This window comes from Dromaius novaehollandiae, chromosome 22, assembly GCF_036370855.1.
Source record: "Dromaius novaehollandiae isolate bDroNov1 chromosome 22, bDroNov1.hap1, whole genome shotgun sequence".
NCBI lineage: Eukaryota > Metazoa > Chordata > Aves > Casuariiformes > Dromaiidae > Dromaius > Dromaius novaehollandiae.
The window spans coordinates 1-24,254 of record NC_088119.1 but is presented as its reverse complement, the minus strand read 5'-3'; the positions used below and the strand labels follow the sequence as shown (position 1 = coordinate 24,254).

The 24,254-nt window shown below is 51.8% G+C and overlaps 3 long non-coding RNA genes across 4 annotated transcripts; all 3 read left to right on the top strand.

Moving 5' to 3' along the window:
• Positions 1-8,904: 8,904 nt before the first annotated feature.
• On the top strand, positions 8,905-10,272 carry LOC135330644 (uncharacterized). Its single transcript, XR_010392624.1, has 4 exons — positions 8,905-8,961; positions 9,061-9,161; positions 10,065-10,129; positions 10,209-10,272. It is a non-coding gene; the product is annotated as an uncharacterized LOC135330644 (long non-coding RNA).
• A 378-nt stretch (positions 10,273-10,650) lies between these two features.
• Positions 10,651-10,969, top strand: LOC135330625 (uncharacterized). The gene is made up of 3 exons (XR_010392607.1): positions 10,651-10,694; positions 10,778-10,833; positions 10,933-10,969. It is a non-coding gene; the product is annotated as an uncharacterized LOC135330625 (long non-coding RNA).
• Positions 10,970-11,665: 696 nt separating this feature from the next.
• On the top strand, positions 11,666-14,748 carry LOC135330634 (uncharacterized). 2 transcript variants are annotated; one of them, XR_010392617.1, is made up of 4 exons: positions 11,666-11,986; positions 13,507-13,547; positions 13,631-13,686; positions 13,786-14,748. It is a non-coding gene; the product is annotated as an uncharacterized LOC135330634 (long non-coding RNA). The 2 variants fall into 2 exon arrangements; XR_010392618.1 differs by lacking the exon at positions 11,666-11,986 and adding an exon at positions 13,079-13,415.
• Positions 14,749-24,254: the final 9,506 nt, after the last annotated feature.

Sequence of the window (24,254 nt, the reverse complement as noted above, 5' to 3'; positions counted from 1 at the left end):
ACCATGCAGATGCCTTAGCACCCCTCTAGTGCACTCTGGACCTCTCCTCTGTACAGAATGTGGCCCTCCAGCTCTCTGCTGGCCCCCAGACCCCTTAGACACCCTCTAGTCTCTTTGGAACCCCTCCAGATTTCTCCCTTCTTCCCCAGAGGCATTTCTTGACCGTGTAGACTCCTTAACATCTCCGTAGTGCGCTCTGGATCCCTCTTTTCCACAGAATTGGGCCCCCCAGCTCTCTTCGGGCCCCCCAGACCCCTCAGACACCCTCTAGTCTCCTCACAACCCCTCCAGATTTCTCCCTTCTTCCCCAGAGGCATTTCTTGACCATATAGACGCCTTAGCACCCCTCTAGTGCACTCTGGACCCCTCTTTTCCACAGAATGGGGCCCCCCAGCTCTCTTTGGGACCCCCAGACCCCTCAGACACCCTCTTGTCTACTCACAACCCCTCCAGATTTCTCCCTTCTTCTCCAGAGGAATTTCTGGACCATGTAGATGCCTTAGCAGCCCTCTAGTACGCTCTGGAGCCCTCTTTCCGACAGAATGGGGCCCCCCAGCTCTCTTTGGAACCCCCAGACCCCGTACACACCCTCTAGTCTCCTTGCAACCCCTCCAGATTTCTCCCTTCTTCCCCAGAGGCATTTCTTGACAGTGTAGACGCCTTAGTACCCCTCTAGTGTGCTCTGGAGCCCTCTTTTGCACAGAATGGGGCCTCCCAGCTCTCTTCTGGCCCCCCAGACCCCTTAGACACTCTCTAGTCTCTTTGGAACCTCTCCAGATTTCTCCCTTCTTCCCCAGGGGCATTTCTGGACCATGGAGACGTCTTAGCATCCCTCTAGCGCGCTCTGGACCACTGTTTCCCACCGAATGGGGCCCCCCAGCTCTCTTCTGGCCCCCAGGCCCCTTAGACACCCTCTAGTCTCCTCAGAACCCCTCCAGATTTCTCCCTTCTTGCCCAGAGGCATTTCTTGACCGTGTAGACTCCTTAACATCTCCGTAGTGCGCTCTGGATCCCTCTTTTCCACAGAATTGGGCCCCCCAGCTCTCTTCGGGCCCCCCAGACCCCGTACACACCCTCTAGTCTCCTTGCAACCCCTCCAGATTTCTCCCTTCTTCCCCAGAGGCATTTCTTGACCGTGTAGACGCCTTAGCACCTCTCTAGTGCGCTCTGGACCCCTCTTTTCCACAGAATTGGCCCCCCTGGCTCTCTTCAGGCCCCCCAGGCCCCTTAGACACCCTCTAGTCTCCTCGCAACCCCTTCAGATTTCTCCCTTCTTCCCCAGAGGCATTTTTGGACCATGTAGACACCTTAGCACTCCCCTAGTGCGCTCTGGACCCCTCTTTTCCACAGAATTGGGCCACCTGGCTGTCTTCTGGCCCCCCAGACCCCTTAGACACCTTGTATTCTGCTCGGAACCCCTCCAGATTGCTCCCTTCTTCCCCAGAGGCATTTCTGCACCATGTAGACGTCTTAGCACCCCTGTAATGTGCTCTGGAGCCCTCTTTTCCATAAAATTGGGCCCCCCAGCCCTCTTCTGGCCCCCCAGGCCCCTTAGACACTCTTTAGTCTCCTCGCAACCCCTCCAGATTCCTCCCTTCTTCCCCAGAGGCATTTCTGGACCATGTAGATGCCTTAGCACCCCTCTAGTGCGCTCTGGAGCCCTCTTTTTCACAGAATTGGGTCCCCTGGCTGTCTTCTGGCCCCCCAGACCCCTTAGATACTCTCTAGTCTCCTCGCAACCCCTCCAGATTTCTCCCTTCTTCCCCAGAGGCATTTCTGGACCACGTAGACGCCTTAGCACTTCTATAGTGTGCTCTGGAGCCCTCTTTTCGACAGAATGGGGCCCCCCAGCCCCCTTAGACATCCTCTAGTGTCCTTGGAACCCCTCCAGATTTCTCCCTTCTTCCCCAGAGGCATTTCTGGACTATGCAGATGACCTAGCACCCCTCTAGTGCGCTCTGGAGCCCTCTTTTCCACAGAATTGGGCCCCCCAGGCCTCTTCTGGCTCCCAAGCCCTGTTAGACATCCCCTCGTCTCCTTGCAACCCCTCCAGATTTCTCCCTTCTTCCCCAGAGGCATTTCTGGACCATGTAGGCGCCTTACCACCCCTCTAGTGCACTCTGGACCCCTCTTTTCCGCAGCATTGGCCCCCCTGGCTCTCTTCTGGCCCCCCAGACCACTTAGATACCCTCTAGTCTCCTCGCAACCCCTCCAGATTTCTCCCTTCTTCCCCAGAGGCATTTCTTGACCATGTAGACGCCTTAGCACACCTCTGGTGCACTCTGGAACCCTTTTTTTCCACAGAATTAGGCCACCTGGCTGTCTTCTGGCCCCCCAGACCCCTTAGACAACTTGTATTCTACTCGCAACCCCTCCAGATTTCTCCCTTCTTCCCCAGAGGCATTTCTTGACCATGTAGACGACCCAGCACCCCTCTAGTGCACTCTGGAGCCCTCTTTTCCACAGAATTGGGCCCCCCAGCTCTTTCTTGGCCCCCAAGACCCCTTAGACACCCTCTAGTCTCCTCGCAACCCCTCCAGATTTCGCCCTTCTTCCCCAGAGGCATTTCTGGACCATGTAGACGCCTTAGCACCCCTCTAGTGTGCTCTGGAGCCCTCTTTTCCACAGAATTGGGCCCCCCAGCCCTCTTCTGGCTACCCAGCCCCGTTAGACACTCTCTAGTCTCTTTGGAACCCCTCCAGATTTCTCCCTTCTTCCCCAGAGGCATTTCTGGACCATGTAGGCGCCTTAACATCCCTCTAGTGAACTCTGGAATCCTTTTTTCCACAGAATGGGACCCCCCAGCTCCCTTCGGGCCCTCCAGACCCTTTAGACACCCTCTAGTCTCCTCGCAACCCCTCCAGATTTCTCCCTTCTTCCCCAGAGGCAATTCTGGACCATGCAGACACCTTAGTACGCCTCTAGTGCGCCCTGGACCGCTCTTTTCCACAGAATCACAACCCCAGCCCCTTTAGACACCCTCTAGTCTCCTGGCAATCCCTCCAGATTTCTCCCTTCTTCCCCAGAGCCATTTCTTGACCATGTAGACGCCTTAGCACCCCTCTACTGTGCTCTGGAGCCCTCTCTTCCACAGAATGGGGCCCCCCACCTGTCTTCTGGCCCCCCAGCCCCCTTAGACACCCTCTAGTCTCCTCGCAACCCCTCCAGATTTCTCCCTTCTTCCCCAGAGGCATTTCTGGACCATGTAGACACCTTAGCACCCCTCTAGTGCGCTCTGGACCCCTCTTTTCCACAGAATGCGCCCCCCCAGCTCTCTTCTGGTCCCGCAGACCCCTTGGACACCCTCTAGTCTCCTTGCAACCCTTACAGATTTCTCCCTTCTTGCCCAGAGCCATTTCTGGACTGTGTAGATGCCTTAGCACCCCTCTAGTGTGCTCTGGAACCCTTTTTTCCACAGAATGGGCCCCCCCTAGCTGTATTCTGGGCCCCTAGACCCCTTAGACACCCTCTAGTGTCCTCGCAACCCCTCCAGATTTCTCCCTTCTTCCCCAGAGGCATTTCTGGACCATGTAGATGCCTTAGCACCCCTCTAGTGCGCTCTGGAGCCCTCTTTTCCACGGAATGGGGCCCCCTAGCTCTCTTCTGGCCCCCCAGGCCCCTTAGACACCCTCTAGTCTCCTCGCAACACCTCCAGATTTCTCCCTTCTTGCCCAGAGGCATTGCGTGATGATGTAGACGCCTTAACAGCTCTCTACTGTGCTCTGGACCCCTGTTTTCCACGGACTTGGGTCACCTGGCTGTCTTCTGGCCCCCTAGGCCCCTTAGACACCCTCTAGTCTCCTCGCAACCCCTTCAGATTGCTCCCTTCTTTTCCAGAGGCATTTATTGACAGTGTAGACGCCTTAGCACCCCTCTAGTGCGCTGTGGATCCCTCTTTACCACAGAATGGGGCCCCCCAGCTCTCTTCTGGCCTTCCAGACGCCTTAGACACCCTCTAGTCTACTCGCAACCCCTCCAGATTTCTCCCTTCTTCCCCAGAGGCATTTCTTGACAGTGTATACGCCTTAGCACCCTTCTACTGTGCTCTCAACAACTCTTTTCCACTGAATTGGGCCACCTGGCTGTCTTCGAGCCCTAATGCGATTAACCTTTTTTTTGCCTCAGAGCTCCATTTTGGATATCTAGAGTACTTTAGGACCCTGTTAGAAGCCTCAGAATTCCTGTTGAGCTTTTCTTCATGCTGTGGAGCCCTTTTTTGTTCCCCTACCAGACTTAGCAGCCCTCTGTTCTGCTTTGGCCTCATCTCTTGTGCTTTTATTTTTCCGTGCAGAGCTCTCTTTGTCCTCCAGTCCCCTCAGCACCCCTCCAGTCCCCTCAGCAGGCTTGTAAAGGCCTTTGTCATGATCCAAAGCTGTGTTTTGGATCTCCAGTTCCCTTAGGACCCCTATAGTGCACTGAGAACCCGTCTGGAGGCCTTTGTTGTGCCCCACAGCCCTGTTTTGGTCATCTGCATAGTATGAGAGCCTTCCTGTCTCCTCAGAGCACCTGCTGAGGTCAGTCACGTTAGCCAGTTTCGGTTTTTTTGCCATTTAGTCCCCTTAGGAGCCCTCTGGTCTGCTGAGAACCACTCCTGGGGTGTGGTGCTTGTTCTGCACCAGAGCTGTCCTCTGGCTGCACAGCCCCCTTTGGAATTCTCTAGTCTGCTCAGAAGCCCTTCAGATTTCTTCCTTGTTCTCCAGAGTCATTCCTTGGCCATGCAGGCTGCTTAGCACCTCTCTAGTGGCCTCTGGACTACTCTTTTGTCCTTCCTTGTTCCCTAGAGCTGTCTTTTGGCTATTTCCTTTAGGAGTTATTTAGTGGTCTCAGAATTCTTCCTGAGCCCTCTCTTATGCCCTAGAGTGCTTTTTTCATCGTTTAGGTGCCTGAGTACCCATGTTTTCTTCTGAACCCCTTTGGAGGCTTTACTTGTTCTCTTCTGCCTTCTTTTAGTTGCTCTCTAGTCTGTGTAAGAGATATCTAATCTGCTCTGGATTCTTCTTTAGAGCTTTGTTGTGCTGCATAGACCTCTATTGGTCCTGTAGAGCTCTGAGGAACCCCTTTAGTTTACTCTGGACTACTCTGTCAGTCTGTCTTTTGTGCCTGAACTCTGTTTTGGCCCTTTAGTCCTTGTGTGACCGCTGCCATCCATTCATAACTGCTTCTGGAAGCCTTTGTTGTGCCCCAGAGCCCTGCGTGGGTTCTCCAGCCCTCTTAGCATCCCTCTTCCCTCCTCGTGCGCGTCCTCCACTTAGGCATACAGAGGTAGTATTCCCGTGGGGAACGCTCCATTCCACCCAGTGGCCCCTTTTTCTAAGCACTCTAGGTACTATACAGGAAATACCCCTGTTTGGAAGTACTCACATTACAGAAGCAGCGTTGTTCCGGGGGGTTATTTAGATATCTTGGTTTGCCCTAGAGGAAATGCTGTCTTCCTACAACAGCTGTATTCAATACAGGTGTGAACCAATTAGAGCAGTGTGGTGTAGCGTTCCCTTTATAGGTTATGTGGAATCTTGTAGTTTTCTTTCTAAGCCTAAGTAGAACTGATTTCTAGTTTTCAGTGTAAAGGCTAGTGTTAGTTAGGGTAAAAGAATTTAATAACAGACCTCCTGGTATTATGGATATAGTATATGAAGTCTTAGTAACAAAGAAGATGGTCCATTTTATCCAAGAGGTCTGTTTAGCCTTTCTGTGCTCTGCAGCCTAGCTACAGAGTGGAAGCAAAAGCCTTGCTCTTCCCTAGCCCTCTGTCTTTATGGCTGGCAGTGCTTTGCCCCTCCCCTTCCCAGGGCTTGTGGGTCGGGCAGTGGGCGGGGCTAGGGGTACATAAAGCGAGGGCCTGGTGGCAGGGAGTTCATTCTGCATTTGCTGTCCTTTGGGGTTAGTGGTCTGGACTTGCCTCGGCGAATAGCAGCATTTGAAGAAGCAAAGGTATCCAGGAAGAGTTATTGCTGCATTTGGAGATGCAAAGGCTGTTCCTTAAGATTAGAGCAACGGGATGGCTGAAGGTGGAGCCGTAAGCCTGCCAGAAAATCGCTTAAAGCAGGCAGTTTTGGTTTTGCGTCGGTGTCTCGGCGCGGGGCGTTCAGGGGTGGAAGAGGGCTTCCGCGTCTGCAGTCGTATCTTTTGTTAACCATCAGTATTGTTTTGTTGCGTTTCTATGTTTATTGCGGAAGGGATGCAGCTTCATCGCTTGGCTCTTTGAAGATGATGACACTCGAAGAATTGTTTGTCCCTCAGCTGGATTGCAGAGAAAAGGACAGAACAGGGGTCCCCGGAAAACATTTCCATCTACGTTTCCGCTCTACGTAGTGCTTGTGTGCCTTATGTCCAGTAATGTGGATGCATGTGAGATATCGTTCTCGTCAGCTACTGTGGTTTCCGGCTTGCTTGCCGGATGTTCTGCTGCTCCTCAGAAATATTGTCAGCTCTGTTCCAAGAGGAAGTGAGTAAGTTTTTTTTGTAGTATGCAGAGTTATGGAAGAGTCTAGACTTTATGTGAAGAGTGTGAAGAGCCAAGTGAGCATTCTTCCTGCCTGGAAGTGCAGTATGATGAGAAAGGAAGTCACATCTTTGGAAACTAAGTGCAGCTGTGAGTAAGTCCATGTGTCTGAAGGGGTCAAAAAGCAACCTCCTGCAAGCTAACGAATTCACCTCTTTTCTTGTCCAAGCCTCAGTGCTGAGAGAGGAAAAAAGCTGCTGGCCTTCTCGGGACCGGCAGGAAACAATTTGCAGTCTCGCCTGGCAGCTCTTTTCTTTCATCTGTGCCTGCGAACCCACTGCCATCTGCTCTTTTGTGGCTCTGCTTCTGACTCCTACCGTGGCTTCTGGGGCTGTCCGCTTTGCTTTTTCAGATACCTTGCGGGCCTTTTCCAGGCATGCCTGAGGATTTGAGGTGAGGTAGAATGGGTGAGTGTAATGGCGTGTCAGTTGTTTTACGGCTAGTCCGCAGTGCCTAGGAGAAGAGTAATTTTGTTGTTTTGTTTTTTGCAGGGGCCATGGGATTACTTTCAGTCAGGATGTGGGAGTATCGCTTTGGCGCGGTGCGGGTGAATGGAGCGACAACGGCGGTTTGGAGAGGCACGCTCTTGCAGATGAGCATGGAGGTGCCCGGCACGGGGGGTGACTGCTTGCGCTTTGGTTTGGCAGGTGATGAAGGTGAGCGAAGGAAGATTAGAGAGGATGTGGCTGCCGTTGAGTGATGCCTCTTAAGGATCAAAAGTGACCTGACTGCCCCCCCCCCCCCCCCGCCCCCAGCCCTGGAAAAGCTAAGGTGAGGGGCAAAGGGTGTTGGGGTTGTCTTCATTCTGTGCATGCGTGCTGATATTCAGTGTAGTAGGGAGGGCTGCTCTGGATGAGTGGTGTGTGAGGCAGAGGTGGTGGGGTGCGCATGGCAGAAAGTGAGGGTGTGGTACGTAGGGCAGCTCCAGCCTGTGTCTGTGTTGTTGTGTAGTCTATGTGGTGTGTGTTGTAGCTGTGCTATCTTTTGCTCAGGTCTTGATGTTGCTCTTGCTCTTTGTGCTCAAGGAGCACAGCCCACGCTCCACAGCGCCATCGCGGCAGGCATCCGCCGTCTTTTGCCCGGCCTCAGTCATCGGCATCGCTCCAGCGGATCGCGTCTCGTCCCGTGCGGGCAGCCGAAAGGGGCGGTCCGTCGCTCCGGCTTTGCATCGTGACCATTTGCGGCCGCTCATCTTCGGGGCCATTGTCGAGGCCTTTTTGCCTGCCCCTCTTCTGTTTCTGCTCTTGTTTTTCATCTTCTTGGCATCCTTTCAGGGTTCTTCCCTGTATCGCCGCAGCCTCGGGTCTTCCCGGCCGGGTGCTTCAGCATCGGTCGTCCCGGCTTTGCGGGCCGCTTTCCATCCCGGGCAGTGGCGTTTGACTCTTTTCTGGGCTCATCCGGAGCAGCAGAGCCGCACGGTCATGGCATCGTAGGGCTTTCTGGCTGGTAGCATCTTATGCGTGGGAATAGTTCTTTTTGCGTACGGCTTTCCTGCATGTTTGTGTCTGATGCTTGTACCTATGTGTGTTTGTTTTGTGTCTAATGCTTGTCTGTGTGTGTGGGGATGGAGCTGCTTTGCCTGTGGTTATTAGCAATGGTAGCGTATGGAGCGTGGCAGCGATGGCCCGGAATGGTGATCGGTCAGTGTCCGTGTGCTCCAGTTTATGTTGCTTTTTGCAGATGCAGAACAGTGTTCCAAGTGGGTCCAAGGGCGCTGGAAGGAAGGGGCATGCCCCAAGAAGGTGAGCTAGAGATTTGGTGTTGGAAGGAGAGTGTTGCGGTCAGTGGGTTGCCCGGTTAATTTTTGCTTTGTGCTTGTAGGCGTGGAGCCTTGCGGGGAGCAGGTCGCTCACATCCAGGAGGAGCAGGGTGAGGTGAGCATCAGTCTGGGTGAGGACGTAGAGCCCGGCGTAGGGCCGTCACCTCGTCGGCGCCGTCCCCATTGCCCGGCGCCGTTCCTGTTTTACAGGTGTGTGGCAGACCTCGGCGTGGGGAGCCGTAGCCCAGCAGTCGGGATGGGAGAGCGGAGCAGGTAAAGGTATTGTAGCGAGGTAATGTTGTGCATGGGGTGTGGTTTTTGGCATGACCTCAAGCTGTGGTCTTCTCTGTGGTTTTGCAGGCATTGCAGGAAGTTTTGGAGAGGAGAAGCTGAGCGGCAACGAGGAGCCTGAGCAGGTGAGAAGGGAAGCTTGTCTGCCTGAGTTTTATTATGCGGTAGGGTGCTGCTGGCCTGCCTCTCGGTGATGTGTTTTGCTCTGCTTTTTCAGGTACGGTGCAGGCCTTTCCCAGGCGTGGCTGAGGTTTTGAGGTGAAGTGGAATGGGTGCGTATAATGGTGTGGCAGTAGTTGTAGGGCTAGTCCGCACTGCCTAGCAGAAGAGTAATTTTGCTTTGCTTTTTCCAGATGCCATGGGCAGCCTCACAGCCACAGTGCTGGAGCGTGGCTTTGGCACAGTACAGGTGAGTGCGATGATAATGGTGGTTTGGAGGAGGGTGCTCTCGCAGATGTGGCTGGAGCTGACCGGCAAGGGGGTCACTGCTTGTGCTCTGGTTTGGCAGGTGATAAAGGCAACTGTGGTGACTGAAGGGAGATCAGCGCGGATGCGGCTGCCATTGAGGATGGCTCTTGAGGAGCGATGGTGATGCCCAGCATTTGAACAGTAAAGTTGAGGGGCAAAGGGTATCAGGGGTGTCTTAACTCTGTGTGTGTGTGTGTGTGTGCACGCTGATGTTCAGTGTAGAGCGGAGGGCTGTTCTGGATGAGTGGGGTATGTGTGAGGCAGAGGTGCTGAGGTGCGCATGGCAGAAAGTGAGGGTGCGGTAGGCGGGGCAGCTCCAGCCTGTGTCTGTGTTGTTGTGTAGTCTATGTGGTGTGTGTTGTAGCTGTGCTATCTTTTGCTCAGGTCTTGATGTCGCCCTTGCTCTTTGTGCTCAAGGAGCACGGCCTACACTGTGGAGCGCTAGCATTGTAGGCCTCTGTCATGTTTTGCTGGCTTGACTCATCAGTATCGCACCCACGGACGGTGTCTCGTCACGTGCAGGCAGCCGAAGGGGGCGGTCCGTGCCTCCGGCTTTGCATCGTGCCCATCGATCTTTGCGGCCACGGTCGAGGCCTCGTCGGCCGCTCTCGTTCCGAGGCCGCTCTTGTTTTGCATCTCACCGGTGCCCTTTCAGGGTTTTCTTCCCTGTGTCATCACGGCCTCAGGTCTTCCTCGCTGGCCTCTTCCGCATGGCCGTTCCTCGCTTTGCCGGCCGCTTTCCATCCCGGGTGTTGACATCTTAGTCTTTTCTGGGCTCGTCCAGAGCAACAGAGCCGCAGGGCTGTGGTGTCATCAGATACCATGTGGAACGCATTGGAATAGTTCTTTTTGCATAGGGCTTTCCTTCATGTTTGTGTCTAATGTTTTTTTTTTTTTTGGTCTGTCTGTGTGTGTTTGGAGCTGCCTTGCTTGTGGGTGTTAGGAATGGTGGTGTGCGGAGTGTGTCAGTGATGGACTGGAATGGTGATTTGTCAATGTCTGTGTGCTCCACTTTATGTTGTTTTGTTTTGTTGTTTTTTGCAGATGCTGAGCAGTGTTCTGAGTGGGCCCAAGGGAGCTGGAGGAAGAAAGGGGCATGCCCCAAGAAGGTGAGCTAGAGATTTGGTGTTGGAAGGAGAGTGTTGCGGTCAGTGGGTTGCGCGGTTAATTTTTGCTTTGTGCTTGTAGGCGTGGAGCCTTGCGGGGAGCAGGTCGCTCACATCCAGGAGGAGCAGGGTGAGGTGAGCATCAGTCCGGGAGTGGACATAGAGCCCGGTGTAGGGCCATCACCTCGTTGGCGCTGTCCCCGTCGCCCAGTGCCGTTCCTGTTTTACAGGTGTGTGGCGGACCTCGGTGTGGGGAGCTGTAGCCCAGCAGTTGGGATGGGAGAGTGGAGCAGGAAAAGGTGTGGGAGCGAATGCCTGATGTGGATGGGCTGTGGTGTTGCGGGCATCGCCTGAGCACGTGATTTCTCTCTGTGCTTGCAGGTTTTGCGGGAAGTTGTGGAGAGAAGCAGCTGAGTGCTGAGAAGAGCCTGAGCAGGTGAGCGGCGGAGCTTGTTGGGTCTGATTTTATTGTGGGGTGGGTGGTGTTGGGCTGCCTCTTGGTGATGCCTTTTTCTCTGTTTTTTCAGGTCTGCTGTGGGCCTTTCCCAGGCGTGGCTGAGACTTTCAGGTGAGTGGATCGGAGCTGGATGTTGTAGGGCTGGTGAGCGCTGCCTGGCAGAAGAGTCACTTTGTTATTTTGTTTTTTTCCAGGCGCCACGGGCTTCCCCCCGGGCAGGATGTTGGCGTTTGGAGTTGTTGTGGTGCAGGTGAGTGGAGCGCCAATGGCGCTTTGGTGGAGGGTGCCCTTGCAGATGGGGATGGAGCTGACTGGCAAGGGGGTGACTGCTTGTGCTCTGGTTTGGCAGGTGATGAAGGCAAATGTGGTGAGCAAAGGAAGATCAGGGTGGATGCGGCTGCTGCTGAGGATGGCTCTTGAGGACCGGTGACCTACAGCACTGCCACAGTTAAGTTGAGGGGCAAAGGGTGTTGGGGCATCCTCAGTTTCTGTGTGTGTGTGTGCTGATGTTCAGTGTAGAGTGGAGGGTTGTTCTGGATGAGTGGTGTGTGTGAGGCAGAGGCAGTGGGGTGTGCATGGCAGAAAGTGAGGGTGGATGTCAGGCAGGGCAGCTCCAGCCTGTGTCTGTGTTGTTGTGTAGTCTATGTGGTGTGTGTTGTAGCTGTGCTATCTTTTGCTCAGGTCTTGATGTTGCTCTTGCTCTTTGTGCTCAAAGAGCACAGCCTATGCTCTGCAGCGGTAGTGTGGCAGGCATCCATTGTCTTTCGCCTGGCCAGACTCATCAGCATTGCTCCAATGGACTACATCTTGTTCTGCACAGGCAGCTGAAAGGGGCAGTCTGTCACTGTGACTCTGCATTGTGGCCGTTTGCAGTGTAGTCATAGTTGCGGCCATCGTCGAGGCCTCATCGGCCGCACCTCTTCCGGGGCCGCTCTTGTTTTGCGTCTCGCTGGCGCCCTTTCAGGGTTTCCTTCCCTGCGTCATCATGGCCTTGGGACTTTCTCGCCGGCCTCCTCTGTGTCAGTCTTCTGAGCTTTGCCGGTCCCTTTCCATCCTGGGCATTGACGTTTGACTCTTTTCTGGGCTCGTCCAGAGCCTAGGCCCTACGATGCCACCACTGTGTGGCTCTTCCTGGCCAGTAGTGTCTTATGTGTGGGAACAGGTTTTTTTTGTGTAGGGCTGTCCTCTGTGTTTGTGTCTGCTATTTGTTTGTCTGTGTGTTTTTGGGGCTGGAGCTGCCTTGCCTGTGGGTGTTAGCCATGGTGGTGTGTGGAGTGTGTCCGTGATGGACTGGAGTGGTGGTGTTGCAGGCATCGCCTGAGTGTGTGATTTCTCTCTGTGCTTGCAGGTTTTGCAGGAAGTTGTGGAGAGAAGCAGCTGAGTGCTGAGAAGAGCCTGAGCAGGTGAGCGGGGGAGCTTGTTGGGTCTGATTTTATTGTGGGGTGGGTGGTGTTGGGCTGCCTGTCGGTGATGCCTTTTTCTCTGTTTTTTCAGGTCTGCTGTGGGCCTTTCCCAGGCGTGGCTGAGACTTTCAGGTGAGTGGATCGGAGCTGGATGTTGTAGGGCTGGTGAGCGCTGCCTGGCAGAAGAGTCACTTTGTTATTTTGTTTTTTTCCAGGCGCCACGGGCTTCCTCCCCAGGCATTGGAGTTGTTGCGGTGCAGGTGAGTGGAGTGCCAATGGCGCTTTGGTGGAGGGTGCCCTTGCAGATGGGGATGGAGCTGACTGGCAAGAGAGTGACTGCTTGTGCTCTGGTTTTGCAGGTGATGAAGGCAAATGTGGTGAGCAAAGGAAGATCAGTGTGGATGCGGCTGCTGCTGAGGATGGCTCTTGAGGACCAGTGACCTACAGCACTGCCACAGTTAAGTTGAGGGGCAAAGGGTGTTGGGGCATCCTCAGTTTCTGTGTATGTGTGTGTGTGTGTGTGTGTGCGTGCTGATGTTCAGTGTAGAGTGGAGGGTTGTTCTGGATGAGTGGTGTGTGTGAGGCAGAGGCAGTGGGGTGTGCATGGCAGAAAGCGAGGGTGGATGTCAGGCAGGGCAGCTCCAGCCTGTGTCTGTGTTGTTGTGTAGTCTATGTGGTGTGTGTTGTAGCTGTGCTATCTTTTGCTCAGGTCTTGATGTTGCTCTTGCTCTTTGTGCTCAAGGAGCACAGCCTATGCTCTGCAGCAGTAGTGTGGCAGGCATCCATTGTCTTTCGCCTGGCCAGACTCATCAGCATTGCTCCAATGGACTACGTCTTGTTCTGCACAGGCAGCTGAAAGGGGTGGTCTGTGACTCTGACTGTGCATCGTGGCCGTTTGCGGTCCGTCATAGTCGTGGCCACCGTCGAGGCCTCATCGGCCGCACCTCTTCCGGGGCCGCTCTTGTTTTGTGTCTCGCTGGCGCCCTTTCAGGGTTTCCTTCCCTGCGTCATCATGGCCTCGGGTCTTTCTCGCTGGCCTCCTCTGCATCACTCTTCTGAGCTTTGCCGGTCCCTTTCCATCCTGGCCATTGACGTTTGACTCTTTTCTGGGCTCGTCCAGAGCCTCGGCCCTACGACGCCACGACCGTGCGGCTCTTTCTGGCCGGCAGTCTTATGTGTGGGAATAGGGTTTTTTTTGTGTAGGGCTGTCCTCTGTGTTTGTGTCTGCTATTTGTTTGTCTGTGTGTTTTTGGGGCTGGAGCTGCCTTGCCTGTGGGTGTTAGCCATGGTGGTGTGTGGAGTGTGTCCGTGATGGACTGGAGTGGTGGTGTTGCAGGCATCGCCTGAGTGTGTGATTTCTCTCTGTGCTTGCAGGTTTTGCGGGAAGTTGTGGAGAGAAGCAGCTGAGTGCTGAGAAGAGCCTGAGCAGGTGAGCGGGGGAGCTTGTTGGGTCTGATTTTATTGTGGGGTGGGTGGTGTTGGGCTGCCTCTTGGTGATGCCTTTTTCTCTGTTTTTTCAGGTCTGCTGTGGGCCTTTCCCAGGCGTGGCTGAGACTTTCAGGTGAGTGGATCGGAGCTGGATGTTGTAGGGCTGGTGAGCGCTGCCTGGCAGAAGAGTCACTTTGTTATTTTGTTTTTTTCCAGGCGCCACGGGCTTCCCCCCAGGCAGGATGTTGGCGTTTGGAGTTGTTGCGGTGCAGGTGAGTGGAGCGCCAATGGCGCTTTGGTGGAGGGTGCCCTTGCAGATGGGGATGGAGCTGACTGGCAAGGGGGTGACTGCTTGTGCTCTGGTTTGGCAGGTGATGAAGGCAAATGTGGTGAGCAAAAGAAGATCAGAGGGTGTGGCTGCTGCAGAGGATGTGTCTGCTGTTGAGGATGCCTCTTGAGGAGCAACAGTGATGCAGAGCACTGCAAAAGCGAAGTGCATGGGCAAAGGGTGTTGCGGGGGGTGTGTGTGTGTGTGTTTGTGTGTGTGAGGCAGAGGCAGTGGGGTGTGCATGGCAGAAAGTGAGGGTGGGTGTCAGGCAGGGCAGCTCCAGCCTGTGTCTGTGTTGTGTAGTCTATGTGGTGTGTGTTGTAGCTGTGCTATCTTTTGCTCAGGTCTTGATGTTGCCCTTGCTCTTTGTGCTCAAGGAGCACAGCATATGCTTTGTAGTGCTAGTGCAACAGGCATCTGCTGTCTTTTGTCTGGTCTTGACCGACTCATCTGCATTGCTCCAATGATCATCTTGTTCTGTGCAGGCAGCTGAAAGCAGCAGTCTGTCACTGTGATTCTGCATTGTTTCTGGCCAATCATCTTGGCAGCCATCATTCAGGTCTTGTTGGTCGTGTGTTTTCTGAGGCCTCTCTTATTTTGCATCCTCCTGGTGCCCTTTCAGGGTTTTCTTCCCTGTGTCATCAGAGCCTCGGGTCTTTCTTGCCGGCCTCTTCCGCATGGCCGTTCCTCGCTTTGCTGGCCCCTTTCTGTCACAGATGGTGGCATCTGACTCTTTTCTGGTCTCGTGGAGAGCACCAGAGCCGCACGGTCGTGGCATTGTAGGGCTTTCTGGCTGGCAGCATCTTCTGTGCTGGCATTGTTTTTTGCATGGAGGGTGTGTGTACGTGTCTGTGTGTACGTGTCTGTGTGTACGTGTCTGTGTGTACGTGTCTGTGTGTACGTGTCTGTGTGTGTGTTTGGAGCTGCCTTGCCTGTGGGTGTAGTAATGGTAGTTGCCAGAGCAGAATAATGTATCTATGAAACACTTATTTTGTTTTTTCTTTTTTTTTTTTGGGGGGGGGGGTTGTGTCAGTAAGAGATAAAAGTAGGTTTTTTCTTTAATTTTTTTTATTGGCATGGCCATTTTGGGGGCGGGGGGGGGGTTCTATTCATGGCAGGATAGTGTTATCTTTAAACAAGGATGGAAGCATGTGGTTTTGTTAGTAGCTGTGATGACTGTCTGTGGTGGGAGTGTGTGGGCAGTTGGGTGGGCTTGGTGGTGAGTGTGTCTAATCTTGTATGCATGTGTTTTTCTTTTTCCAGGTTGTAGTTAGAATTTATTTTAAAATAATTTAAAAAAAAACCCCAGCTGGGGGATTTTTTTTTTTCCCCCGGCTGGGTTTTTTTTCCCCCGGTCCCGGCCGCTCTGCGAGGCGATGATCATCGCCAATGTTGGTGCGGAGCTGTGGCTGGGGGCTGGGGGTTTTGTAGGCAGGGCAGTTTTTGGAGGTGTCCAGTAATGCTGTTACTGGGAGCTGTCCGAAAGACTGGAGGCGCTTGCCTGTTACTGTAGGGAGGTAGAATGATTGTGGTGGGAGTGAGTGGGCAGCTGTGTGGTTGTTGGGTGGGCTTGGTGGTGAGTGTGTCTAACTTTGTATGCATGTGTTTTTCTTTTTCCAGGTTGTAGTTAGAATTTATTTTAAAATATTTAAAAAAAAACCCAGCTGGGGGATTTTTTTTTTTTCCCCCGGCTGGGTTTTTTTTCCCCCGGTCCCGGCCGCTCTGCGAGGCGATGATCATCGCCAATGTTGGTGCGGAGCTTTGGCTGGGGACCGGGGGGTTTTGTAGGCAGGGCAGTTTTTGGAGGTGTCCAGTAACGTTGTTACTGGGAGCTGTCCAAAAGACTGGAGGCGCTTGCCAACTGATGAGAGTAGTAGTGGTGAGAATGTAGAGGTGAATGCTGAAGAGTGTGTGCAGCTCTTGTAGAGTGTGGGCTTGTTATGTTTTGTATGTTGTGATGATGATTTTTTTTGTGCAATAAAACAATAAAGATGGTGGTGTGTGTGTCTCCTTTCAAATAAAGATGGTTTTGCTGTTTGTTTCTGTTGTCTTATTTGAACTGCATGCGCCACACATTTGCTCTTACCCTTTTCCTCTTTGCTCTTGCTCTTTTGACCTTTTAAAATAAGAAGAAGGCAGAAGGTTTTGTCTTGTTCTTATTTTAATTTTTTGGTCCTCTGTTCTGTTTCCTATTCTTTTTTTCTTTGTCTGTCTCTTATGCCTTTTTCTTCTCCTTTTCCCTGATTGTCTATGTTCACTTTGTCCAGGTTTCTCTCTACCTTTCTCTGTCTTTACTATTTACTCTTTCAGTCTGCCTGCACTGTGGTGCTCTGCTCTCTGTGCTTTTCTCTGTATTCTGTGCTCTGCCCTCAGCTTTGTGTTTTCTGCTTTGCTCTCTGTGTTCTGCTGTGTTCTGCTTTGCTCTGTATTTTCTGTTTTGCTGTGCTCTTTGCTGTGCTTTTTGCTTTGTTCTGTTCTCTGTGTTCTGCTCTTTTCTCTGTTCTGCTCTCTCAGCTCTCCTGTGTGTGCTTTTTGCTCTGTTCTCTGTTTTCTCTGTTGTTTTCTGTGCTTTCTGTTTTCTCTCTGGTTGTCTTTGTTCTCTCTGGTTGTCCTCTCTGTTGTCTTTTTTCTGTTTGTTGTCTCTGTTGTTCTGTCTTTGTCCTCTGTTGTCTTTGTCTTTGTTTGTTGTCTTTGTCCTCTGTTGTTCTGTCTTTGTCCTGTGTTTGTCTTTTGTTGTTTGTCTTGTCTCTCTTTGTCTTTGTCTCTCTTTGTCTTTGTCTCTCTTTGTCTTTGTCTCTCTTTGTCTCTCTTTGTCTTTGTCCCTCTTTGTCTTTGTCCCTCTTTGTCTTTGTCCCTCTTTGTCTTTGTCCCTCTTTGTCTTTGTCTTTGTCTCTCTTTGTCTTTGTCTTGTCTCTCTTTCTTTGTCTTGTCTCTCTTTCTTTGTCTTGTCTCTCTTTCTTTGTCTTGTCTCTCTTTGTCTTTGTCTTGTCTCTCTTTGTCTCTGTCTTTGTCTTTGTCTTTGTCTCTGTCTTTGTCTTGTCTCTCTTTGTCTTTGTCTTTGTCTCTCTTTGTCTGTCTTTGTCTCTCTTTGTCTCAGTCTGTCTTTGTCTTTGTCTCTGTCTTCTGTTTCCTCTTCCTCCTCTCTTCCTCCTCTCTCCTCTTCCTCCTCTCTTCCTCTCCTCCCTCTTCCTCTTCCTCCTCTCTTCCTCTTCCTCCTCTCTTCCTCTTCCTCCTCTCTTCCTCTTCCTCCTCTCTTCCTCTTCCTCCTCTCTTCCTCTTCCTCCTCTCTTCCTCTTCCTCCTCTCTTCCTCTTCCTCCTCTCTTCCTCTTCCTCCTCTCTTCCTCTTCCTCCTCTCTTCCTCTTCCTCCTCTCTTCCTCTTCCTCCTCTCTTCCTCTTCCTCCTCTCTCCTCTTCCTCCTCTCTTCCTCTTCCTCCTCTCTTCCTCTTCTTTTTTCTAGCATACTGGCTGGGAGCAAATAATAATAATTTCACCATTTAAAAAAAAAATTATTTGCTCCCAGCCAGTATCCTACCCCTGCTACTGAATTCATTAAATATGCAAATTAAGCCTTTCTATACTTATTATTTTTTCTTTGTTTTTATATATACACTATACATACCACATGCACACACTGTACATACATACTATACACATATACTACACAGTCTATGCATGTATATATGCACAAAAACCACACATACACAAATAGTATACATACTATATACACAATGTATATACCCTCCATGCACCATGACATACACCACACACAAACACAGGGTGTATCACATGCTAACAACAGTCACAGCAAAAGGAATTCACCACATATAAGCCATTAGGGGAGCCAAACACACTTGTCAGGTACCCACCCAAAAGCATACACACCCACCTAGTCCCACCCCCCCCCCAAGACTCACACACTAGGGCAATAGTTCACCTGTACACTACGGTTACCAATCTGACACCAAATACAATTACCATTAGGGAGCCCCCTGCTGTTAGCATTAGGGTTATTCCACACCCCTTATTATTACACTTTGACTGCCCCCTGGTGGTCAGACACAGTAACACTTTTAGGGTTACACATCAGCACCTGGGACTTAGGGTTAGGGCCTACAGGGCACTAGGGGTAGGGGGGAGCCAGGGGGGTAGGAGGGCTGGCAGGGGGGGAGCCAGGGGAGGTAGGGGGAGCTGGGGGCGCCTAGGAGTAGGGTTCGGGATTAGGGGTCAGGGTTCGGGTTAGGGGTTCGGGTTCGGGTTAGGATTTAGGGTTCAGGTTCGGGTTCAGGTTAGCGGTTAGGGGGTCAGGGTCAGGGGTCAGGGTCAGGGTCAGGGTTAAGGGTTAGGGTTAGGGTTAGAGCCATTTAGGGTTAGGGGTTAGGGGTTAGGGGTTAGGGGTTAGGGTTAGGGGTTAGGGGTTAGGGTTAGGGTTAGGGTTAGGGTTAGGGTTAGGGTTAGGGTTAGGGTTAGGGTTAGGGTTAGGGTTAGGGTTAGGGTTAGGGTTAGGTTAGGGTTAGGGTTAGGGTTAGGGTTAGGGTTAGGGTTAGGGTTAGGGTTAGGGTTAGGGTTAGGGTTAGGGTTAGGGTTAGGGTTAGGGTTAGGGTTAGGGTTAGGGTTAGGGTTAGGGTTAGGGTTAGGGTTAGGTTAGGGTTAGGGTTAGGGTTAGGGTTAGGGTTAGGGTTAGGGTTAGGGTTAGGGTTAGGGTTAGGGTTAGGGTTAGGGTTAGGGTTAGGGTTAGGGTTAGGGTTAGGGTTAGGGTTAGGGTTAGGGTTAGGGTTAGGGTTAGGGTTAGGGTTAGGGTTAGGGTTAGGGTTAGGGTTAGGGTTAGGGTTAGGGTTAGGGTTAGGGTTAGGGTTAGGGTTAGGGTTAGGGTTAGGGTTAGGGTTAGGGTTAGGGTTAGGGTTAGGTTAGGGTTAGGGTTAGGGTTAGGGTTAGGGTTAGGGTTAGGGTTAGGGTTAGGGTTAGGGTTAGGGTTAGGGTTAGGGTTAGGGTTAGGGTTAGGGTTAGGGTTAGGGTTAGGGTTAGGGTTAGGGTTAGGGTTAGGGTTAGGGTTAGGGTTAGGTTAGGGTTAGGGTTAGGGTTAGGGTTAGGGTTAGGGTTAGGGTTAGGGTTAGGGTTAGGGTTAGGGTTAGGTTAGGGTTAGGGTTAGGGTTAGGGTTAGGGTTAGGGTTAGGGTTAGGGTTAGGGTTAGGGTAGGGTTAGGGTTAGGGTTAGGGTTAGGGTTAGGGTTAGGGTTAGGGTTAGGGTTAGGGTTAGGGTTAGGGTTAGGGTTAGGGTTAGGGTTAGGGTTAGGGTTAGGGTTAGGGTTAGGGTTAGGGTTAGGGTTAGGGTTAGGGTTAGGGTTAGGGTTAGGGTTAGGGTTAGGGTTAGGGTTAGGGTTAGGGTTAGGGTTAGGGTTAGGGTTAGGGTTAGGGTTAGGGTTAGGGTTAGGGTTAGGGTTAGGGTTAGGGTTAGGGTTAGGGTTAGGGTTAGGGTTAGGGTTAGGGTTAGGGTTAGGGTTAGGGTTAGGGTTAGGGTTAGGGTTAGGGTTAGGGTTAGGGTTAGGGTTAGGGTTAGGGTTAGGGTTAGGGTTAGGGTTAGGGTTAGGGTTAGGTTAGGGTTAGGGTTAGGGTTAGGGTTAGGGTTAGGGTTAGGGTTAGGGTTAGGGTTAGGGTTAGGGTTAGGGTTAGGGTTAGGGTTAGGGTTAGGGTTAGGGTTAGGGTTAGGGTTAGGGTTAGGGTTAGGGTTAGGGTTAGGGTTAGGGTTAGGGTTAGGGTTAGGGTTAGGGTTAGGGTTAGGGTTAGGGTTAGGGTTAGGGTTAGGGTTAGGGTTAGGGTTAGGGTTAGGGTTAGGGTTAGGGTTAGGGTTAGGGTTAGGGTTAGGGTTAGGGTTAGGGTTAGGGTTAGGGTTAGGGTTAGGGTTAGGGTTAGGGTTAGGGTTAGGGTTAGGGTTAGGGTTAGGGTTAGGGTTAGGGTTAGGGTTAGGGTTAGGGTTAGGGTTAGGGTTAGGGTTAGGGTTAGGGTTAGGGTTAGGGTTAGGGTTAGGGTTAGGGTTAGGGTTCGGGTTAGGGTTAGGGTTAGGGTTAGGGTTAGGGTTAGGGTTAGGGTTAGGGTTAGGGTTAGGGTTAGGGTTAGGGTTAGGGTTAGGGTTAGGGTTAGGGTTAGGGTTAGGGTTAGGGTTAGGGTTAGGGTTAGGGTTAGGGTTAGGGTTAGGGTTAGGGTTAGGGTTAGGGTTAGGGTTAGGGTTAGGGTTAGGTTAGGTTAGGGTTAGGGTTAGGGTTAGGGTTAGGGTTAGGGTTAGGGTTAGGGTTAGGGTTAGGGTTAGGGTTAGGGTTAGGGTTAGGGTTAGGGTTAGGGTTAGGGTTAGGGTTAGGGTTAGGGTTAGGGTTAGGGTTAGGGTTAGGGTTAGGGTTAGGGTTAGGGTTAGGGTTAGGGTTAGGGTTAGGGTTAGGGTTAGGGTTAGGGTTAGGGTTAGGGTTAGGGTTAGGGTTAGGGTTAGGGTTAGGGTTAGGGTTAGGGTTAGGGTTAGGGTTAGGGTTAGGGTTAGGGTTAGGGTTAGGGTTAGGGTTAGGGTTAGGGTTAGGGTTAGGGTTAGGGTTAGGGTTGGGTTAGGGTTAGGGTTAGGGTTAGGGTTAGGGTTAGGGTTAGGGTTAGGGTTAGGGTTAGGGTTAGGGTTAGGGTTAGGGTTAGGGTTAGGGTTAGGGTTAGGGTTAGGGTTAGGGTTAGGGTTAGGGTTAGGGTTAGGGTTAGGGTTAGGGTTAGGGTTAGGGTTAGGGTTAGGGTTAGGGTTAGGGTTAGGGTTAGGGTTAGGGTTAGGGTTAGGGTTAGGGTTAGGGTTAGGGTTAGGGTTAGGGTTAGGGTTAGGGTTAGGGTTAGGGTTAGGGTTAGGGTTAGGGTTAGGGTTAGGGTTAGGGTTAGGGTTAGGGTTAGGGTTAGGGTTAGGGTTAGGGTTAGGGTTAGGGTTAGGGTTAGGGTTAGGGTTAGGGTTAGGGTTAGGGTTAGGGTTAGGGTTAGGGTTAGGGTTAGGGTTAGGGTTAGGGTTAGGGTTAGGGTTAGGGTTAGGGTTAGGGTTAGGGTTAGGGTTAGGGTTAGGGTTAGGGTTAGGGTTAGGGTTAGGGTTAGGGTTAGGGTTAGGGTTAGGGTTAGGGTTAGGGTTAGGGTTAGGGTTAGGGTTAGGGTTAGGGTTAGGGTTAGGGTTAGGGTTAGGGTTAGGGTTAGGGTTAGGGTTAGGGTTAGGGTTAGGGTTAGGGTTAGGGTTAGGGTTAGGGTTAGGGTTAGGGTTAGGGTTAGGGTTAGGGTTAGGGTTAGGGTTAGGGTTAGGGTTAGGGTTAGGGTTAGGGTTAGGGTTAGGGTTAGGGTTAGGGTTAGGGTTAGGGTTAGGGTTAGGGTTAGGGTTAGGGTTAGGGTTAGGGTTAGGGTTAGGGTTAGGGTTAGGGTTAGGGTTAGGGTTAGGGTTAGGGTTAGGGTTAGGGTTAGGGTTAGGGTTAGGGTTAGGGTTAGGGTTAGGGTTAGGGTTAGGGTTAGGGTTAGGGTTAGGGTTAGGGTTAGGGTTAGGGTTAGGGTTAGGGTTAGGGTTAGGGTTAGGGTTAGGGTTAGGGTTAGGGTTAGGGTTAGGGTTAGGGTTAGGGTTAGGGTTAGGGTTAGGGTTAGGGTTAGGGTTAGGGTTAGGGTTAGGGTTAGGGTTAGGGTTAGGGTTAGGGTTAGGGTTAGGGTTAGGGTTAGGGTTAGGGTTAGGGTTAGGGTTAGGGTTAGGGTTAGGGTTAGGGTTAGGGTTAGGGTTAGGGTTAGGGTTAGGGTTAGGGTTAGGGTTAGGGTTAGGGTTAGGGTTAGGGTTAGGGTTAGGGTTAGGGTTAGGGTTAGGGTTAGGGTTAGGGTTAGGGTTAGGGTTAGGGTTAGGGTTAGGGTTAGGGTTAGGGTTAGGGTTAGGGTTAGGGTTAGGGTTAGGGTTAGGGTTAGGGTTAGGGTTAGGGTTAGGGTTAGGGTTAGGGTTAGGGTTAGGGTTAGGGTTAGGGTTAGGGTTAGGGTTAGGGTTAGGGTTAGGGTTAGGGTTAGGGTTAGGGTTAGGGTTAGGGTTAGGGTTAGGGTTAGGGTTAGGGTTAGGGTTAGGGTTAGGGTTAGGGTTAGGGTTAGGGTTAGGGTTAGGGTTAGGGTTAGGGTTAGGGTTAGGGTTAGGGTTAGGGTTAGGGTTAGGGTTAGGGTTAGGGTTAGGGTTAGGGTTAGGGTTAGGGTTAGGGTTAGGGTTAGGGTTAGGGTTAGGGTTAGGGTTAGGGTTAGGGTTAGGGTTAGGGTTAGGGTTAGGGTTAGGGTTAGGGTTAGGGTTAGGGTTAGGGTTAGGGTTAGGGTTAGGGTTAGGGTTAGGGTTAGGGTTAGGGTTAGGGTTAGGGTTAGGGTTAGGGTTAGGGTTAGGGTTAGGGTTAGGGTTAGGGTTAGGGTTAGGGTTAGGGTTAGGGTTAGGGTTAGGGTTAGGGTTAGGGTTAGGGTTAGGGTTAGGGTTAGGGTTAGGGTTAGGGTTAGGGTTAGGGTTAGGGTTAGGGTTAGGGTTAGGGTTAGGGTTAGGGTTAGGGTTAGGGTTAGGGTTAGGGTTAGGGTTAGGGTTAGGGTTAGGGTTAGGGTTAGGGTTAGGGTTAGGGTTAGGGTTAGGGTTAGGGTTAGGGTTAGGGTTAGGGTTAGGGTTAGGGTTAGGGTTAGGGTTAGGGTTAGGGTTAGGGTTAGGGTTAGGGTTAGGGTTAGGGTTAGGGTTAGGGTTAGGGTTAGGGTTAGGGTTAGGGTTAGGGTTAGGGTTAGGGTTAGGGTTAGGGTTAGGGTTAGGGTTAGGGTTAGGGTTAGGGTTAGGGTTAGGGTTAGGGTTAGGGTTAGGGTTAGGGTTAGGGTTAGGGTTAGGGTTAGGGTTAGGGTTAGGGTTAGGGTTAGGGTTAGGGTTAGGGTTAGGGTTAGGGTTAGGGTTAGGGTTAGGGTTAGGGTTAGGGTTAGGGTTAGGGTTAGGGTTAGGGTTAGGGTTAGGGTTAGGGTTAGGGTTAGGGTTAGGGTTAGGGTTAGGGTTAGGGTTAGGGTTAGGGTTAGGGTTAGGGTTAGGGTTAGGGTTAGGGTTAGGGTTAGGGTTAGGGTTAGGGTTAGGGTTAGGGTTAGGGTTAGGGTTAGGGTTAGGGTTAGGGTTAGGGTTAGGGTTAGGGTTAGGGTTAGGGTTAGGGTTAGGGTTAGGGTTAGGGTTAGGGTTAGGGTTAGGGTTAGGGTTAGGGTTAGGGTTAGGGTTAGGGTTAGGGTTAGGGTTAGGGTTAGGGTTAGGGTTAGGGTTAGGGTTAGGGTTAGGGTTAGGGTTAGGGTTAGGGTTAGGGTTAGGGTTAGGGTTAGGGTTAGGGTTAGGGTTAGGGTTAGGGTTAGGGTTAGGGTTAGGGTTAGGGTTAGGGTTAGGGTTAGGGTTAGGGTTAGGGTTAGGGTTAGGGTTAGGGTTAGGGTTAGGGTTAGGGTTAGGGTTAGGGTTAGGGTTAGGGTTAGGGTTAGGGTTAGGGTTAGGGTTAGGGTTAGGGTTAGGGTTAGGGTTAGGGTTAGGGTTAGGGTTAGGGTTAGGGTTAGGGTTAGGGTTAGGGTTAGGGTTAGGGTTAGGGTTAGGGTTAGGGTTAGGGTTAGGGTTAGGGTTAGGGTTAGGGTTAGGGTTAGGGTTAGGGTTAGGGTTAGGGTTAGGGTTAGGGTTAGGGTTAGGGTTAGGGTTAGGGTTAGGGTTAGGGTTAGGGTTAGGGTTAGGGTTAGGGTTAGGGTTAGGGTTAGGGTTAGGGTTAGGGTTAGGGTTAGGGTTAGGGTTAGGGTTAGGGTTAGGGTTAGGGTTAGGGTTAGGGTTAGGGTTAGGGTTAGGGTTAGGGTTAGGGTTAGGGTTAGGGTTAGGGTTAGGGTTAGGGTTAGGGTTGGGTTAGGGTTAGGGTTAGGGTTAGGGTTAGGGTTAGGGTTAGGGTTAGGGTTAGGGTTAGGGTTAGGGTTAGGGTTAGGGTTAGGGTTAGGGTTAGGGTTAGGGTTAGGGTTAGGGTTAGGGTTAGGGTTAGGGTTAGGGTTAGGGTTAGGGTTAGGGTTAGGGTTAGGGTTAGGGTTAGGGTTAGGGTTAGGGTTAGGGTTAGGGTTAGGGTTAGGGTTAGGGTTAGGGTTAGGGTTAGGGTTAGGGTTAGGGTTAGGGTTAGGGTTAGGGTTAGGGTTAGGGTTAGGGTTAGGGTTAGGGTTAGGGTTAGGGTTAGGGTTAGGGTTAGGGTTAGGGTTAGGGTTAGGGTTAGGGTTAGGGTTAGGGTTAGGGTTAGGGTTAGGGTTAGGGTTAGGGTTAGGGTTAGGGTTAGGGTTAGGGTTAGGGTTAGGGTTAGGGTTAGGGTTAGGGTTAGGGTTAGGGTTAGGGTTAGGGTTAGGGTTAGGGTTAGGGTTAGGGTTAGGGTTAGGGTTAGGGTTAGGGTTAGGGTTAGGGTTAGGGTTAGGGTTAGGGTTAGGGTTAGGGTTAGGGTTAGGGTTAGGGTTAGGGTTAGGGTTAGGGTTAGGGTTAGGGTTAGGGTTAGGGTTAGGGTTAG